Source organism: Spea bombifrons, chromosome 12 (genome assembly GCF_027358695.1).
Source record: "Spea bombifrons isolate aSpeBom1 chromosome 12, aSpeBom1.2.pri, whole genome shotgun sequence".
Lineage (NCBI taxonomy): Eukaryota > Metazoa > Chordata > Amphibia > Anura > Pelobatidae > Spea > Spea bombifrons.
Window position 1 is genome coordinate 19,893,975 of NC_071098.1, and position 19,129 is coordinate 19,913,103.

Below are 19,129 nucleotides of genomic sequence, written 5' to 3' on the forward strand. Positions count from 1 at the left end.
ATTTCTCACAGTGTACTGTGTTCAGTTCTACTGAATTAATAATTTTATTAATTTAGTCATTTTTTAATTTTAATTTTTTTTCAGTGCTTTTGTCTGTCATCAACTGTGTAGTGCTGTTGAGTTGACAGTGCACCCAGTGCCTCACTGGCACTGGCCCTTGCCCTGGGCTGGCACTAGTGCCTACTGTCTGTCCTGTCTTCACTTAGATAAATAAATAGAATAATATAATTTATAAATAATTTAATAGAATATATAATAATTGAATACATTATAAAATGATATATATATATTTGTCAGTTATATATATATACTATAGTTAGTTAGTATACTAGTGTAGAGTGTACTGTAGACATTCAAGACGTCTACTAGTGTCTAATCTAAAATCAGTAATATTATATCATTCATTTTAGCTAGCTTAATAGTTAATTAGCTATAAATAAAATTAATAATTAATTACTACTAGCTTATAGTTCAGCTAATCTTATTAGTACTGGTGCTGCAGCTCTTTAGTTTGTGCTTTGTTTTAGCAACAGCAAGAGACCAAGTCAATTTTTCTTAATTAATAATATTTAATTTTATTTCATTTGTTTTGCTCACCTCAGTCCATCAGTGAAGTGAACTTGTTGGGCTAGTGAGTGCAGCCGCATAAGTGCTGTGTTCTTTTTTGATCAGCAAGCAGTGACGATAACCGTTTTGCAAAGATTTTCTCATTTATTTTACATTTTATTTAAATTTTATTAACAGTACCCTTAGTGTTTTGCTCACCTCAGTCCATCAGTGAAGTTAACTTGTTGGGCTAGTGAGTGCAGCCGCATAAGTGCTGTGTGTTTCAGCAAGCAGTGAAGCTAACTGTTTTGCTGTGACATTTTATTTTATTTCTAATTTCTTTTCAAGAAAAATTGACTGTGTGACAACAACAACTGTACCAAGCAAAGCTTCAAGCTACTAGCTGTGGTACTAAAATAATTCTAATCTTTAATCTTCTTAATCTATAATATATTATATAATATAATATAAATTCTAATTCATAATCTATAATATATATAAGTAATTATACTATTAATAATATAATATTATATATAACTTAACCTCACTTTAGCTTAGTGGGCTTGAGAGCGTCTGCCTAGAGTTAGACTAGAATACTAATATAGCATTAGGTTTAGCATAGTAGTAGGATAGGCTCTTAGGCCTGTGTAAATTCAAAGTCTTTAATTTTTTTTTATCCCCCCCTGCTTTTTTTTTAAAAGTTTTTTTAAACACTACACTACACACACAACACAAAATTTGAAATGGATCCTCCTTTTGGGACTAAGGAGGGACAAGCTCCATCTACCACCACCACCAGCACCAACACCAGTTCTAAAATGCAGCCTTTGCGTCAGTCTAGTCGGCCAAGTAGGCCAAGCTCTCACTTATCATTTGGGGAAGCATTGCTTGAAGGATCATCAAGTAAAGGAAAGGCACCAAAAGCAGGCAGTAGTAGTGCGGCTAAGCCCACAAGCTCTATGGTTTTTTACGGAAAGCCTAAAGCACCAGAAGCACGTTAAAAGTTAAAGGGTAGCACAACTAGTACTTCTACTAGCCCAGTGAGTAAAAAAAGTGCCTTTTGCCCCAAGCAGCATCTTCCCCATCCACGAGCAGCATGCAAGGTACCAAGCAGAGCCAAATTAGCAGCAAGACTCAGAGGGGTCCCAAACCAAAGCGATCACATTCCTTTGTAGGGAAAACCACCACCACCACCACCACCACCACCACCCCCACCTCTACCGCCTCTACCACCACTAGTGCTGCGCCTACTGTTCCCACCGGTACCGCCACGCCATGTCCTCCTAGTACCGCTAGCAAGCCACCAAGTCCTTACAAAATTTTTGTAAAGACAGTTAGAGAGAGGGCTACACATAGTGGAACTCCACCTACCGAGGTAGCAGAGGAGCCTGAGACTGAGAGGCCAAGTGCAGAGTCTGTTCTTCCTGCTCGCACTACTACTAGTCACAAGTCTCACAACGATATCAGTCTTAGCTTCAGCCTAGCAGGAATGCCATTCGATCTGGCTAATGAAGAACTAGACTATGAGCCAGAGGAAGTAGAGGAGATGAGTGGTCAGGAATCAGATTCCTCAGGGAGCAGTGTCCAAATGACTAGTGCACAATTTCCCCCTGAGCCTCCACCTTCTCCGCTACGATCATCACCATCACCACCACCAGCAGCAGCAAAACCTAGCAAATCTAAAGCTAAAGCAATTAGCAGTCCCACTATGGCCAGTACTGTTACCACCAGTCCCACCACCACTAGTTCTGCCTCTGTTCATCCACCCCGAGCAGTAGGAGCAGCACCCAAGGCACACGCCAAGGCTATGCGCGCCCCAATTTTGGAGCACTTTGAAAATGTTGAAGAAGGGTGCTATGGAAAGTGCAAACATTGTGGGAAGCTATTAAAGCAGAGGGAAAGTGTCTGGCCATTTTACCAGTGCTAGCATGAAGCATCACCTCAGCACTCAACACAACGCTGTGCTATTGGGGAAAGATGCAGAAGTAAAACTTAGTGCAGGCAGCATAGCTGGTGGCCGTGGAAAAACCCCAACAGCTTCTTCTTCTGAGCCAATAGCAGCAGCAGCAGCAGCTAGTGCTGGCAGCCAGAGACCAAGGCAGGTTGGAGCACTGCATGTCCAGCCCACCCTGGAACAATTTGTGGCATTCCAATCCAAAAGGTCAATGCCCAAACAGCAGGCCAATAAAGTAACGCGACTGATTGGTCAGTTCATTGCTGTTGGAGAGGCATCGTTCTCTATGATCGAAGGGGAGCCTTTCAAACAATTGATGGCGGCTGTGGCTCCACAATATACAGTTCCGTCATGTTCCACTTTCAGCAGGAACATTGTCCCCTCATTGTATCGGTCCTGTGTTGCAGCAGTGAAAGAGGAGCTTTCCAAGGCTGCTGGTCAGTGTGTTCATTTCACTACAGATTTGTGGAGTGCACCTAGTGGCCAGCATGCCTTTCTTTCTTTGACAGCACACTGGTGGCAGCCCGGTGTGTCTAAGGAAGCTGCTGCAGCGGGCTACCGATCTTTCCTTCTCCATGCAGAAGTGATGGATGAAAAGCACACTTCCCAAAATATTCTGCATGCAATGAGGAAAATGTTTAGCCTTTGGGTGGGAGCAGAGGCGGGCACCAATGTTGAAGTTGGTTTTGTGGTAACTGACGGAAGTGCCAATATGGTGAAAGCGCTGCGATATGGTCATATTGTTGGTGTGCGCTGTGCAGCCCACATCATCCATCTTGTAGTGAAGGCAGCAATGTCAGAAGGAACTAATGTGGTAGCAGTAGTTCTGTCCCGCTGCAGAAAGATCGCTGGGCACTTTCACCATAGTGTTAAGGCTAGCCAACTTTTGAGGGAAGAGCAAGAGAGGTCAGGTCTTCCCGTACACTGCCTACGTCAGGATGTCAGTACACGGCGGAACTCCACGTTAGACATGCTGGAGAGGATTTTGGAGCAGCAGAGTGCAAGCCATAATCTTGCCTCAGAGCACAATATTGGGATTACATCTCCATTGAATAGGAAGGATTGGACAGTGATCGCCCAGCTAGTGGCAGTCCTTAAACCATTCAGGGATGCCACAGAAAATTTAAGCTCAAACACTGCCAGTCTGGCCCAGGTAATCCCAGTGTTCTCCCATCTAGGCAGCAAGATGGATGTGTTCCTTGAAAACTGTGAGGCTGTTCAAGGTGGCACTCTACATCCTGACGTAGCAGCCATAGTCAGGAAGCTGAAGGATCTGCTAAAAGTACACCTTCGCAAACGCATGAGAGAGTCCCGAAATGATGCTAGCGTGCCTTTGCGATCCAAGAATTAAGGGAAAGCTAGCTTTGAAATTTAATGTTCTCAGTAGCTACCAGGAGCAATTGGTCAACAAGGTGCGTGACTGGCAGCGTAAAATGGGAATGCTGTCCGAGGAGGGAGAGGTGCAGGAGGGGGAAGAGATGATGTGGTCTGCTACTCCTAGCAGCAGCATCAGCAGCAGCAGCAGTGCCACAAGCAGCACAACACAACTGAGTGGAGCAGCTGCGTTTTGGGAAGAGGCACTTGGGAGTATAGTTGGACCATCTGACAGAGCTAGCAGCAGAAAGGAGAGTAGTGCTGCTGAAATGGTCAAACTTTACCTCTGTGAAGTTCCTTCTGCGCCTAATGTTGATCCTCTTAGCTACTGGGATGAAAAGAAGAGTGTGTGGCCTGCACTCTCATGGGTTGCGCAGCAGCTTCTATCATGTCCGCCAACCACTGTTCAAAGTGAGCGCGTGTTTTCTATGACTGGAGTCCACAGCGCTCACGCATGGCACCTCATCTGATGGAGCAGATTGCCTTTCTTAAATTCAATCTGCCCAAGTTGGGTTACCCAGCTCTTGGAAAGTTAATTTTTTTTCTCTCTAATGTTTAAGGTAGTTTCTCCCCCTGGTTGCACGTGTTTGTGGTGTGGCAACGTCTGCTACTTCCGCCGGTGTAGCCAATTTACGCTAGGGCCTAGTGTCTGAGTTCTGGAAGTCCGCTCCCAAACGCCATGGACTGAAAGACTTTCATGCTTTGCCCTGGGGTGAAACAGGTGAGCGGGTCGTCAATTGCCCACTCATTCACCTTTTTCCGTTTCCAACGCTGCTGCTGGTGGTGGTGCCAGCGACTTTTGCCAGTTCGCTTCCTGGCTGAAATCATGCCTCAAATGTCCCTAATGGAGAGGGTAGTTTAGTTTCTCCCCCTGGTTGCACTTTCTGCGGTGTGGCAATGCCTGCTACCTCCGCCGGTGTAGCCAATTTACGCTAGGGCCTAGTGTCTGAGTTCTGTAAGTCCGCTCCCAAACGCCAAGGACTGACAGTGTTCGGATGCTTTGCCCTGGGGTGAAACAGGTGAGCGGGTCGTCAATTGCCCACTCATTCACCTTTTTCCGTTTCCAACGCTACTGCTGGTGGTGGTGCCAGTATCTTTGCCAGTTCGCTTCCTGGCTGAAATCATGCCTCAAATGTCCCTAATGGAAAGGGTAGTTTCTCCCCCTGGTTGCACTTGCTGCGGTGTGGCAATGCCTGCTACCTCTGCCAGTGTAGCCAATTTACGCTAGGGCCTAGTGTCTGAGTTCTGTAAGTCCGCTCCCAAACGCCAAGGACTGACAGTGTTCGGATGCTTTGCCCTGGGGTGAAACAGGTGAGCGGGTCGTCAATTGCCCACTCATTCACCTTTTTCCGTTTCCAACGCTGCTGCTGGTGGTAGTGCCAGTATCTTTTGCCAGTTTGCTTCCTGGCTGAAATCATGCCTCAAATGTCCCTAATGGAAAGGGTAGTTTCTCCCCCTGGTTGCACTTGCTGCGGTGTGGCAATGCCTGCTACCTCTGCCGGTGTAGCCAATTTACGCTAGGGCCTAGTGTCTGAGTTCTGTAAGTCTGCTCCCAAACGCCAAGGACTGACAGTCTTTGAATGCTTTGCCCTGGGGTGAAACAGGTGAGCGGGTCGTCAATTGCCCACTCATTCGCCTTTTCCAATGCTGCTGCTGGTGGTGGTGCCAGCGTCTCTTCTCTGCCAGTTCGCTTCCTGGCTAGTATCATGCCTCAAATGGCCAAAATGTTCAAGGTAGTTTCTTCCCCTGGTTGCACGTGTTTGCGGTGTGGCAATGCCTGCTACCTCCGCCGGTGTAGCCAATTTACGCTAGGGCCTAGTGTCTGAGTTCTGTAAGTCCGCTCCCAAACGCCAAGGGCTGACAGTGTTTAGATGCTTTGCTCTGGGGTGAAACAGGTGAGCAGGTCGCCAATTGCCCACTCATTCGCCTTTCCCAATTCTGCTGCTGGTGGTGGTGCCAGCGTCTCTTCTCTGCCAGTTCGCTTGCCTGCGGTGTGGCAACGCCTGCTACCTCCGCCGGAGTGGCCAGCTTACGCTAGGGCCTAGTGTCTGAGCTCTGGAAGTCTGACAGTGTTTGGGTGCTTTGCCCTGGGGTGAAACAGGTGAGTGGGTCGCCAATTGCCCACTCATTCGCCTTTCCCATTTTTCAATGCTGCTGGTGGTGGTTGTGGTGGTGGTGGTGCCAGCATCTCTTCTCTGCCAGTTCGCTTCCTGGCAAGAGTCATGCCCAAAATGTCCCTAATGGTAAGGGTTGTTTCTCCCCCCTGGCTGCCTCTGTCTGCGGTGTGGCAACGCCTGCTACCTCCGCCGGAGTGGCCATCTTACGCTAGGGCCTAGTGTCTGAGCTCTGGAAGTCTGCTGCCAAACGTCTAAGACTGACAGTGTTTGGGTGCTTTGCCCTGGGGTGAAACAGGTGAGTGGGTCGCCAATTGCCCACTCATTCGCCTTTTCCATTTCCTTTTCCATTTCCATTTCATTATTTTCCTTCTGATACACAACCAACCAAACATAACACACACAATAACACAAATAACACAGTGACATAACACATAACACACATACACGTACAATGCACAAATCACAAGGACCTTTCCTCTTGTTATTTGTCCTGGCCTTCACTTCTACACTCACTAGCATTAACGCTATAACTCACACTTCATCCTATAACATTTTTCCATCCACATACCTGCCAACAGACCCAACTTTTTCAGGGACAGTCCTGCTTTTTTTCCAGTCCTGTCCCATCTAATTTAGCTAAACTAGGTATGCAAATACACGTAGGTAGTTATAGCTCGGTAGGTAGCACTAGTATAAACATTAAATAAATATAATAAAGTACTAAATAATAAATCTAACTTTAAAATACATTTAAATAAACCCCTAATTTTTTTTAAAAAAACCCATTAAAATTAAAATTAAATTATTATTTAGACATAATACATCTTTGACCAAACCAGTGAACTGCTACTAATCTTAAACATAACTGTACATTAACCCTAAGCTATTTTTTAGTTCATTTTTCCATCCGCATACCTGCCAACACACCCAAGATTTTGGTGGACAGTCCTGCTTTTTTCCAGTCCTGTCCAGTAAAAGTTGGGTTGTTGCAAAGTATGCCATTGTAAATATGTGGCAAATGTTAGGCATGTATTACAAGTGGTCCAAAATCAATTTAAAAATGTAAAATAATCCCTATTCTTTTATTAAACATCTATGGATGTGTGACTGTGTATGATAAAAACGGAGGCCCAGACTGCAATATTAGGCATGTTTCCAGCAGACTTCCCACAACACTTAATTCCAATGGTTAACATAATTTGTCTAATGGTCAAGTATCTCCTTGTGTGCAGGTGGAAATCCCCCCAAACTCCATCCAGAATTGATATTGAGTGACACATAACCACATATAGCAAATTTTTATAGCGAGCATGATAAGTCGCATGAGAGAAAAGTACACACTAAACTACAATAATTACCGTAAGACTTAACCACTTAACACCTAACATGTATTGGGTTGTAAGATTTGTTTGGGGCTAAAAGACCACCATTGGGGATGTGCAATTTTCAGACTGGAATTTTGACATCTGGCCATCCTGCATATTTGCCCTATTTCGGACATTTTTAAACCCGACCAATTCAGTTTACCCCTTAAATCATACATTTCTAAAATACAATCTATTTTTAATGACAAGACTGTTTCTTACAATAGTACACTTTGGGACAAAGGCCCTTTTAACATTTTACCAGTGTTTCTGTTTAGCTGTAATTTTCTTCTTTCTCCTTTTGTGCACCTACACACATTATATACTGTTGGGTTTTTAGGAGAAGCAGGGCTTTCTTTAGATACCATTATTTTTATCACATCTTCAAATTTACTATAAAAAATATATATAAAATATGGTGATTTGAAAAATATTTTACTCATCTGCAAAAACTAATGAAAAAAAACTGTGCTAAATGGATTCTACTATTTGTCCTGAGTTTAGAAATACGCAATGTTTTTTTGTCCACGTTATTGGGCAATAATTACAAGTAGCGTTTTGCAATTTCAAAACCATTTTTTCGCAAATCTGGTAATTCTGTCTCATGTGGTATTTGGGACATCTTTGAAGCCTGCCAATGCAATTCACCCCATCAAACCATATATTTTTGAAAACTAGACACCTCAGGGTATTTCAGATGCTGGTATTTTAACCCTTTCCATGCACTAATTCTACCGCCAGCCTTTTTCAAACATTATGGTAGTATTTTTGTTATTGTTTTTTTTACACACACATTGTACTTCAGGTATGAATTTACTGCTCTTGGATTTTAAAGGTCCGTATTAGCAACTGTATTGGTCACCGGCAGGGGCCTCCTCTGCCATCAACCAATGAAGGGCAGCTGCTCCAGGAGTTAAACGTAGTAGAGTCGCTCGCACGGACCTTTAACTCCTGACGGCAGCTGCCCTTCACTAATTGATGGCAGAGGAGGCTCCTACCCGCGACCAATAGAGTCGCTTGTACAGACCTTTAACTCCTGACGGTGAAACTTGGCCTGGGTAGGTTCCAGGACTTAAAGGTTTGTGCGAGCTACTCAATTGGTCGCTGGCAGGGAGCTCCACTGACATCAACCAATAAAGGGCAGCTGTCATCTAGCTAGCAGTATCTTCCATAAAATCTTGACATGGAAATAGTTAAAAATAAAAGCATTTCAAATTTACTTTAAAAAAAAATGAATGGTTTGATGGGGTAAATTGGAGTGGCCAGGTTCAAAGATAGGACATAGGCACAGACGCTGTTCCAATTGTCGTGGGCATTGTCGCAGTTCCTAGCCGCCGCACAGTTCCATGAATTTGCTGCTAGGTCCTAGTCAGGCGCATTGAGCATTTCCTGGGTTGTAGAGCCCCCCATGGCTGGCTAGTTCATTGGAGTCTGGTTCTGGTAGAACAGATGAGGTTTCCCGGTCACCCTGTGCCCCCCAATGAGCACAGGGATACTTAGACATAAGAAGGGACTGGGCAGGCAGATAAGGAGTCTCCCCAGAAATCCACCAGTGCTCCCCTCCCAAACTCAAACATGTGACGGGACTGACCTGTATCCCATCTGGGTACTCCCGCCAAACGTTGCTTCCTCCTGCCGGGACACCGCCAGGCAGAACCAGCGTTGTAGATTGAAGGGGGGACGTCGCTGTGCCGAAGCTGCATTGGCACTGTGGCTATCCGAAGCTTAGCTACACAGCGTGGCTATTGTCCTGAAAAGGACAATAAAGGATCATAGCAGCCCACCCCAAGCATCAGGCAACACTCATGTTGAGGTGCAAACAGGACTCATTTATTAAAACCAAAGAGCTATATATACACAAGTAAGAAAAGGGGCAAAACAAATATCACATGATCTAATTACCATGGCAGGAAGGAAGTAATTAGATCAAATCCTGCAACACAATATCTGGGGGAAGGACAGAATGACATGAGACATGTTACGTTCTGCCCTGGCTGCGGAGCTGCATATCTGTCCTGCTGTAGTTTCTCTGCTTTGCTTTGATCCATTCCTGGATTTCCTTTTGCTTTGTTCTATTTTCCATTCCTTGCTTCTGCTCCGGCTCTTTGCTTCAGCTCTGCTTCCTTTATTAGGTGTGCCCCACCTGTGTGTTCTGTTTGTCTCAGTCTGCAGTCTGCAGTCTAAGGTATGTCTCAGTGCTGTGTGTTTGGTTTACATGTGTGGTTTGCGTTGTATCTTTGTCAGCAGGGATTAGCGTTAGGACCCACCGTCATTGGAGTACTTTGGCGTAGTGGTGGGCTAAGCATACTATGGCCATATCATGTGACGAAATCTCCAATAGTTATCTTGTAGTCCTAGGCTAGTTTCTGTATTCATGTTTGTCTGTATCTTATGTACCTTTGCCCTTCTTCCTTGAATCATCTGAGGATTCCGGTTCCTCTCTCCTCTCCCCATGTCCCAGTTAAGATTTCCTATCCTTGCTTAAAGGAAGAAGCGTCCGAGGGTTCCGGCTCCTCACTCCTTCCCCTGTGTTCCTTGCCTCCTTCCCTGTCCTTTGTTGTGCCCTGTACCATGTATGTCTTGTCAGGTTATGCTTATTCCTTGTCTTGTGCCTGTTTATACTTTACGCTATTCATGTCATGTTTCTAGCCACTTCTCGTGTATATCTCATATCATGTTTCTTGCCTGGTCTCCCTTTCCCTTGCTGTGTTATGTGTCTGCTATATTAACCCTTTGCTTAGCCTTCATTCTCCCAGCCTGCAGCATCCTGCTCGTGATTCAGTGATATTCTTCATGCCTGCTCCAGGGTGCCTGCAGGATTCGTTTTGTTTTGGACTCCATCTGCTGCCATATCAGGGCGCCCTGGCCCTGCCCCAGACTCCACTGCTGCATCGTGACTCCTGCAAACAACCATCGGGCGCGCTGGGTCCTTCCAGTTACCAGCTTGGACCCAGTCCGTGACAAGACATAAATAATTAGGGATTAATCTAGCCTTGGTGCAGTATTAATCTAAATTTTATGAAAGACAGGAGGCGAACGAAGCCAGGCCTGTAGGGCCGCAGGTAGAGGTGTCTCACATTCGTCAGCCATGATTATAGCACTGTGTTTCTGAAAAACACAAACAGAGGGAAATGAGCGGATGTTCGTAGTACAATGAGGGGTTCACCCACAAGCCCAAAGACACACAAAATCCGCAGGGGGTTTCACCCCCTAGGCCCAAGCAGAGACTAGGTGGGAGGGTACACCCTCAACAGCCACCAACCATGGGGCCCTAGAAAGGGCACAATCAGGGTAGAGGGGGGTACCCTCAATCTTAAGGAAGAGGGGGATACCCTCAATAAATGTGCATATATAAGGGGTTCACCCCAGGGTTCAGCAGGGACCCAGTGCAACATATAAGCACCTATGCATGTTTTTATTAGATGTATACAGGAGAGGCAGCTGAGAAGCCAAAGAGGAGGGGTTCACCCCCATACAAGGCACTTGATTTCTTCTAGTCCTTTCTGATGGTTTTCTTCTTCTTCTTTTTTTTTTTTATTATAACTCAAAATATATAATATATAATATAATTTATTTAACTCAAAATATATAAATTATATAACCCCCGGCAACAATCCCCTTGAAGATCCGAGGATGAAACTAAACCGGGAACAAACAGAAACGTGGTGCAGAGGGGAAGAAATCCCTTCGCGCCACCAAGCACAATGGGACACCCGGCCGGTGAATTGCACCGCGCCGAGCAGGAGGTGCGTACGCGGCCGGTTTGACACGAAAAAAACGGTCGCGTAACGCAGGGCAGAGACACGCGGCAAGCCGCGCACTGCCTGAAAGCACAACACGCGGGCAGGAGAAAAAATCCCCGCACCGCGAAGAGAGACCCGCACGTGGTCGGCCTACATAAGCGGGCCGCCGCGTGGCGCAGGGGAAAAACGACGAGCCGCGAGGCCCGACGGACCCGCGGCACGCGAGGAAAAACAACGGAGGAGGGCACAGAGAGGCAGCGAAAACAGCGCCAGAAAGGACCCGCGTGGAAGGTAGAACAAAACCAGGTAACAAAACGGCCAATAGCAAGTGGACTAAAAGATGGGAACAAAAATAAATGCTAAGAAAACGGAAAAATTTATACAGGATAAATTAGACAGAAATATATATGAGTAAGATAGGACAAATCCCACTCAGCAAAATAAAGTAAAAGAGACCAAACCAATATATATATATATATGTCAGAGAACAATCATACATAATTGGAAGGTGCTCACCTGGAGATCAAGCAGCAAAGAAAGAGGAGGAGTTGCTGGACGTCTGGACTGTTATAAGATCCTGTTCTTTTTGATTGGTTGTTGTTATGATGTTGTTAACTCCTTTGCTGCTGGAGGTTTCAGTAAAGAAGGATAATGCAAAATATGAAGCCTCCTGTCTTGTGTTAAAATTACATTAATTGGGGACTAAAACGTGGAATGACGATAGACATATAATTGGCTTAAGACAGACAATGGCCAGGACACAGGATTAACAGCTACCTGTTACGTAATTGATAATTAGGTATGCAGCAGTGACACCTAGTCAAGGGCTAACTCACACAATAACAGGGGAAACACTTCACACCTATACAATTAATAATGCTAAGACAATCAGCCTTCTTCCTACCACAGGATGTCCAGCTGACGTTACAGTTTTGAGACTCTGAGTGCTAAAACATGGGGAACATCAGCAGAAACTGAACCCCTGTATCCACACACAGAAGTCTCTACAAGGCCTGGGCCCATAGTCTATAGGGAGGAGGCTGGCTCTCAGGCCTCTCCAGGGGCCCCAGTGATGGATGGTTCTGTCACAAAACATACCCCATGAGTCCTCAGCCTTTGTGAGGCACGGAGGCCACCTCCTACCTCATCTCGGGGACCGTCACCCCGACTCGCCGCTCCTGACCGCCGGTCTCTCCGCGGCAGGGCCTCACTGCCGCAACGTAGGCCACATCCCCAACCACGCGAGCGCGCCTCCGTCGAGGAGGGGGCGTGGCTTAGCCTTCGTGCGTGTGGCAGCCGGGAGGGGAGACACCTTCTAACAGGTGTACAGGGGGGAGGAAACCTCAAGACAGTAGGAGGAGTTCCTACCTGCCTGACCCTATAAAAACCCTCCAGACACCTCACACAGTGCTTACTAGTTGAGCTATGTACATGTGCTATACCTGCTCTAGCAACCTGAAGTCTACCTGTGCTTTGACCCTTTGGATTGTGACCCCGATACTGATTGTTTTCTGCCTGCCTCGACCTTGGATGGTTCCAAAATAATGCCCCAGCGGGGACAAGGGTAAGTTACAACTACAAATAAACCAATCCCGTTCCCGGGATCAAAAAATACCCTTATTATAACCCCACCCTAAAACATAACTTTTATTAATATGTTTATTAAAAGGTATAACCAAAAAAAGATTTTAAAAACACCAGTGTCACCAGTCCTACCATAAAAGGTATACGTCACAGTAACCTTGGATGGTGACCCCGATACTGCTTGTTTGCCGCCTGCCTCGACCTTTGGATTGTGACCCCGATACCGCTTGTTAGCTGCCTGCCTCGACCTTTGGATTGTGACCCCGATACCGCTGATACCGCTTGTTTGCCGCCTGCCTCGACTTTTGGATTGTGACTCCGATACCGCTTGTTTGCCGCCTGCCTCGACCCTTGGATTGTGATCCCGACTACTATTTCTGCATTGACACCCGATAAACGTCTCTTTCAACATTTTGTGTTCGTTCCTGCACTACGCTCCATAACCCGGCCTGAGAGCCTTAAAGGGTTACCGTGACATTTCCCCTCCTTCACAAGGAGAATAACACAGGAGGAGACCCCAGACAGGTTGACTCTGAAGCTAGTCAGTCCATCCAGTCCCAATTAGTCCCCTAGCCCAATTGCCCCTAAAAGGGTAGTGCTCACCAGACCATCCGCCTGCATCCCTTCCCTGGTGCACCAGCTGCTGCTGGGGAGATGGGCCGGCTGCACCATCTCCTGTGTTCTCATCCACCCGCTGATGAGTGATGCGGCCTGCTTCCCCTCGCTAGACAGAACTAGCAATAGAGAGATGAAGCAGGACTTGTCAGAATGGCGCTGTAGCTGACCGAAATCTAGTTGATGCAGCGCATGTACTGTCCTGACAAGGACAGTAAGTGATTATAGCAGCCCATCCCAAGCTTTAGACAGAACTCATGTTGAGGTGAAAAACAAAGAACACTTTATTGTGAAGGCACACAGTATTATTTCCAAACTCTATCAGATTAGGAGATAATCCCATCACCACAAAGAAAACCCCACCCAGACAGCCCAGCGCCACAATCAGGCCACCAAACACAGCGATGCCCATAATACCTTCAATCGTTCTTTTTGGGGTGATCCCAAGTTGTTCCCTCTCCCAACCACCCTCATCTGAGCTCCACCACCAGTGGTACATTTGTGCAAAAGATTGCTCTGGTGGGGCCAGCGGTATCTGAGATATATAGGGTTAAAATTCCTCTACAGCCCTGGTTCCTTGACAGGCCGGCTGTGCCATCTCTCAAGGACCTCAATCAGCTGCTGGGGAAGGATGTTGCCTGCATCACCTCCCTGATCTCCGGCTGCCGCTGGAGAGACGGGCCAGCTGCACCATCTCCCGACACCTTACTCAGCCGATGGGGAGCGATGCCACCTGCATCCTTTCCCTGGTGCTCTGATGGGCCAGCTGCACCATCTTCCTGATGAAGAGGACAGAGGCTGGCAGTACTTTGCCTGGATGCCAGCGCTTCAGCTGGGGTGGTAGGGACCGTCTCAGTCAGTCTCTGGGGCCACAGAGAGAAGTGGGCAGAGACCTGATGCCAACGCTTCTGCTGGTACTGTAATATCCTGTAGTTCCAAATACGGTCTAGCAGCTCTCGGTATGCCCTTTCCAGCTGCTGCTCTTTCATGACCAGATAGTCCCTAGAAAAGCTAATACTTGCTTCTTCGTTATGGGTCGGGGGCCAGTTTACAATAGCTTCTATTTTGTCCGGTTCCGGTTGCTGTCTACCCCCTCCTACCCTGTGACCTAGGTATTGCACTTCTGCCATACCGAACTGGCATTTGTCGGGCCATATGGTCATCCCTGCTTGCTGGATTCTACTTAGGACTACATCCAAGTGTTGGAGATGCTCTCCCCAAGAGCCACTAAAAATGGCTATATCGTCAAGGTAAGCACAGGTAAATTCCTGTAGACCCTCGAGGATCTGGTCTACCAGCCGCTGGAACGTGGCAGGGGCATTCTTCATTCCAAATGGCATAACTTTAAATTGGTATAAACCAAACGGAGTGACAAATGCTGACTTGGGAATCACATCTTCCGTCAAAGGGATTTGTCAGTAGCCCCTACTTAAGTCCAAGGTAGAAACACAGGCCGCCCCGGCTAGCCGGTCTACTCTGGGCATGGGGTATGCGTCAGTTGTGGTCTGGTCATATAAGCGTCGATAGTCAACACAGAACCGAGTGGAGCCGTCTTTTTAGGCACTAACACCACTAGGGATGCCCAGGGACTGTGAGAGGATTAGATGACCCCTAATTGGATCATATCTGCTATTTCCTTGCGGATATGACCGTTGACAGCCTCTGGTACTCGGTAGGCGGGTTGCCGGAGGGGGGGCTTGGCCGGGGGTCTCTACTCTATGTTGGGTGAGATGTGTGAGACCAAGGTGGGCAGCGAATAAGGTGGTTCGGTTTTGTAACATGGCTAAGGCTTGGGTCTGTTCCTCGGGATATAGCTGTTCCCCGAGCTTAAGCTGTGTGAGCTCGGGCTCAGTCTGGGCGTCTGCCGGTAAGTCAGGGATGGCGCGGTCCCCTGCTTCCGTATAGGAAGGAGTACAGATGGAGGCTATGGTGGCTCCTCTTTCTCTGTAAGTTTTTAGGGCATTTATGTGGCAGGCCCGCCGAGTTTGGCTGCGGGATCCACGGCCAATTATGTAGGTAATTTCCCCTCTTTTCTCTAGAACTGTGTAGGGATCTTCCCGTGCTGCCTGTAATTTATTGTGCCGGGTGGGTCTCAGCATTAATACTTGTTGCCCTTGGCTGAGTTCTCTACGGGTGGCCTGGCTATCATACTGGGCTTTTTGGCGGCGCTGGGCGGCTTGTAAATTTCCCTGAGCTAGGGACATTAATTGCTCTAATTTTTCCCTTACCTCGATGACATATGTGATGGTGGGGGTCTGGGTAGGATCGCATTTGCCTTCCCAATACTCTGAGGATATTAAGGGGGCCCCTAACCCGTCGCCCATAGAGGAGCTCGAACAGGGAATTTTCAGTGCCATCCCTGAATGGTTTAAGGACTGCCACTAGCTGGGGATCCCTGTCCAATCATAAGAACCAGTAGGCCCATCCAGTCTGCCCAACCTCTGGGTACCTGCCTTTAGTACCTGCCCTTATCCTATATCTAGCTTGGCCTTATGCCTATCCCATGCTTGCTTAATTGTCTTTACTGTATTAACAGTCTTTACTGTATTATCACTTGAGTTGCTTCTGCATTGAGATAGTCTCTTTTTCAAGTAGGCTATTTTAAGTAGGAGTTAAAAAGAAACAGGAGTTGGAAAGAGAAACAGCGGTTCCACAAGGTACTGTATTTATACTGCTTTATATTTTTACTTTTAACTGTTTATTTTGACGGGTGTTCTTGTTTAACTGTTATTTTGTAGGTTCTCATTTATTTTTTTTTTTTCTTATACTTGATTATGAGTATGGTTATGGGAGTTAGCAAGATTGATGATCTGACTCAATGCACATCTTGTTTCACGTATGCATTCCTGGATTAATCCGTCCAGGGTCCATACCTCTGTGGCAGGTGTGAGCAAGTGGCTTCTCTGGAATCTCATATTAGAGATCTGGAGAAGCAAATTGCAACTTTGAGAGAGATAGACAATCTTGAAAGGAGTCTGCTGCTCACTGAGCAGAGTTTAGTGGGTGCAGGTAGTGAAGAGGGAGGAGATAAGTCAGCTGGGGAACAGGCATGTAGCTGGGTCACAGTTACACGTGGTGGTAGAGGGGGAGGAAAGAGGAAAGGTTTAGCTAGTCCTGACCTTGTGCAGCCTAACAGATTTGCCCGCTTGAGTGAAGATGTTGGGTGCATCAGCTCAGGAGTAGCTATACTGGAGGAAGCTGTTCCTTCTAACAGCCGAGGGAACAGCCCCTCTAGTATGAGTGGGGTTGAGAGCGTAGGAAAGGCTAGACAGGTTGTGGTGGTAGGGGACTCTATTATTAAGAGAGTAGATAGAGTAATCTGCCGCTCTGATAAGCTCAACCGGACAGTTTGCTGTCTCCCGGGTGCTCGGGTCCGGCATGTTGCTGACAGAGTGGATGGATTATTGGGAGGGGCTGGGGAAGACCCGGCTGTCATGGTCCATATTGGTACCAATGACAAAGTCAGTGGAAAATGGAAGGTCCTAAAGAATGATTTCAGGGAATTAGGAGATAAATTGAAGAAAAGGACCTCCAAGGTAGTATTTTCAGAAATATTACCTGTGCCACGCGCAACAGTAGAAAGGCAGCGGGAGATCAGGGAGGTAAATGCGTGGCTAAAGTCATGGTGTAGGAAGGAGGGTTTTGGCTTTCTAGAGCACTGGGCTGATTTTGCGCTTGGGTACAATCTTTATAGCGGTGATGGATTGCACCTAAACAGAAGAGGGTCTGTTGTGCTAGGGGAGAGGATGGCTAGAAGGCTGGAGGAGTTTTTAAACTAGTGGTAGGGGGGGAGGGTATTACGATGGTACAGGTGAGGAAACCAGGATGCAGGGGAGTACGTTCACTATGCAAGCGAAAGTCAGTATCGGGTATCAGGCGGAGAAGGTTCAGGCAATCCGGGTCAGGAGCAGAGAGGTCAACAAGGTCACAAGACAAGCAGAGGTCGGCACCGGGTATCAGGCATAGAAGGGTCAGGCAATCCGGGTCAGGAGCAGAGAGGTCAACAAGGTCACAAGGCAAGCAGAGGTCGGCACCGGGTATCAGGCATAGAAGGGTCAGGCAATCCGGGTCAGGAGCAGAGAGGTCAACAAGGTCACAAGGCAAGCAGAGGTCGGCACCGGGTATCAGGCATAGAAGGGTCAGGCAATCCGGGTCAGGAGCAGAGAGGTCAACGAGGTCACAAGGCAAGCAGAGGTCGGCACCGGGTATCAGGCATAGAAGGGTCAGGCAATCCGGGTCAGGAGCAGAGAGGTCAACAAGGTCGCAAGGCAGGCAGAGGTCGGCACCGGGTATCAGGTATAGAAGGTCTAGGCAACAGGTACACATACAGCTAAGTTGTAAGAACAACTGAGCACTGAACAGGTATCAGTGCTCAGTTTTTAAACCAACCGCCTTTCTAAGCTCCGCCCCCATCAGGGGTGCCGTCCAATGGACGTTTCGTCTCCTCCATTGGAGACTAGTTTCAGAAGGGGGGCGTGGTGTATGATGCCGTGGGTGTCTATCATTGTGCGGCGGTTCTTTCATGTGAACCGCCGCGTATGAAGAGACACCGTTGCGGCATCGGTCCTGGAGGGGTAAGTACCGGGTACCCGCTACTCGTGGGTACTCGGGTGAAGTACTTCTCACCGGAGCGGAACGCCACGAGCACCCGGGCGACGTGTCCCGGACGGGACCGTAACGTCGCGGGTACTCGGGCGACCCGCTCCGTATGAGATCCCGTCGTAACGGGTACTCGGGCGACGCGCTCCGAACGGGAGCGCGACGCTGCGAGCACCCTTTACTCGCACGCCGGCCGGGATCGTGACAGGCTCCCCCCCTAAGGAGAGGCCTCCGGCCTCTCAAGGGTCCTGGACGATCGGGATGACCAGAGTGAAAGGTACGTATCAGTTCTTCCGCGTGTAGATCGCGGGCATCTTCCCAGGAGTTGTTACTGATGTCATAACCCTTCCATTGGATAAGGTATTGCAGGCGTCCTCGGTATCTTCTGGAGTCCAAAATACCGGCTATCTCGTATTCCTCTGTGTCATCTATTGTCACAGGAGTAGGTGGGTCCGGACGTCGTCCCGGGAAAGGATTGTCATAACAGGGCTTCAGTAAGGAGACATGAAAGACTGGATGGATTTTCATCGTTGGAGGTAATTGTAGCTCGACAGTCACTGATGAGGGTGTGCGTGTCACGACATAAGGACCTATGTATCTGGGTCCCAACTTCTTCGTGGGACAGCACAGTTTCAGATGGACGGTTGAAAGCCACACCTTGTCGCCGGGTTTGTAGATAGGAGCAGGGGAGCGAAGTCGGTCTGCTTGTGCCTTGTATCGTTCTTGTGCTTTCAAGAGGGTATTACGTAACATCTTATGCGTCTCCAGTACTTTTGTTATCCGTTCTGTCATAGAAGGGACAACACTAGGAATTGGGGAACCAGGAAGCATGGAGGGATGTAATCCATATACGGAAAAGAAGGGGGACATACGCGTTGAGGAGTGAATATGGTTATTGTACGCGAATTCGGCTATGGGTAGTAAATCGTACCAGTCGTCCTGAAGATGGGTGGTGTAGCAACGGAGGTATTGTTCTAGTGTTTGATTGGTACGCTCCGTTTGGCCGTTGCTTTGTGGATGGAATGACGTGGACATAGAACGGTGGATATGGAGTATGTCACAGAAGGCTTTCCACACTCGTGACGTGAATTGTGTCCCCCTATCTGACACAATAGTCTCTGGTACTCCATGTAAACGAAATATGTGGCGAAGAAAAAGAGAGGCTGTTTCTTCTGCCGACGGTAAACGCTTGGTTGGGACGAAATGGGCCATCTTAGTGAACCTGTCCACTAC